The following is an 854-nucleotide window of genomic DNA, read 5'->3' as shown; positions in this document are numbered from 1 at the left end:
ATATAATAAAGACTAATACAAATAAATAACATCTTGACATAATGCAATTTACTGTTAAATATCAACAATAATCCCTACCTCAATTAATTTTGCGATAAAATATATATTTTAAATCCATTCATTTGAGAATTTTCCAAATGTCAGCTGGATGTGACGACTGATCTGTCTCTCTGTCTACGCTTTTGAATTTTCAAGTATTTTTTTTTTGTTGATTTCTGTTTTAAACGATTAAAGATTTCTCCTACTTACTCCAATAAAGTTAACAATAACTCTTTTTCTCTGTTTTCTTCTCCAGGTTCACTGCAGTTTAACCAAGAGAGAAGATCCACTCTGGACCAGGAGGAGTTAGAACCTCTGCAAGGAAAACAAGACCAGGAAGAGAAAGTAGATTACTGCAGTCAGGGTGAAGAACAGATTGAATTAAAACAGGAGACTGATACCTGCATGTTGGTTCCTGTTGGTGAGCAAACACACCAAACTGAATCAGAACCAAACAGGAACCAAGTCATCTTAACGGAAGCTGCTGAAGCTGAGAAGCAAAATCAGGAAAAAAGAAAACCTTTCTCATGTGTCATCTGTAAAAAGCGTTTCGTTTTAAAATCTGTTTTTGATGCTCACATGAGAACTCATACAGTTCAAAACCTGTTTTCATGTGTGAAGTGTGGAAAAGGTTTCAGTGAAAAACAGGAGTTAACTCGGCACATGATGATTCACACTGGTGAAAAGCCGTTTTCATGTGGAAGCTGTGGAATAAGTTTTAGTCGAAAACAGAATTTAACTCAGCACATGATGATTCACACTGGTGAAAAGCCGTTTTCATGTGGGAGCTGTGGAAAAAGTTTTAGTCGAAAACA

The 854-nt window shown here is 35.8% G+C and overlaps 1 long non-coding RNA gene across 1 annotated transcript; it reads left to right on the top strand.

Annotated features, from left to right (window-relative positions):
- Positions 1–345: 345 nt before the first annotated feature.
- On the top strand, positions 346–846 carry LOC106944431 (uncharacterized). The gene is made up of 2 exons (XR_001424284.1): positions 346–659; positions 744–846. It is a non-coding gene; the product is annotated as an uncharacterized LOC106944431 (long non-coding RNA).
- The last annotated feature ends 8 nt before the right edge of the window (positions 847–854 follow it).

This window comes from Poecilia latipinna, unplaced genomic scaffold (assembly GCF_001443285.1).
Source record: "Poecilia latipinna isolate Pla-1442-1.1 unplaced genomic scaffold, P_latipinna-1.0 Scaffold9780, whole genome shotgun sequence".
Lineage (NCBI taxonomy): Eukaryota > Metazoa > Chordata > Actinopteri > Cyprinodontiformes > Poeciliidae > Poecilia > Poecilia latipinna.
This window is presented reverse-complemented; position numbering and strand designations above follow the sequence as displayed.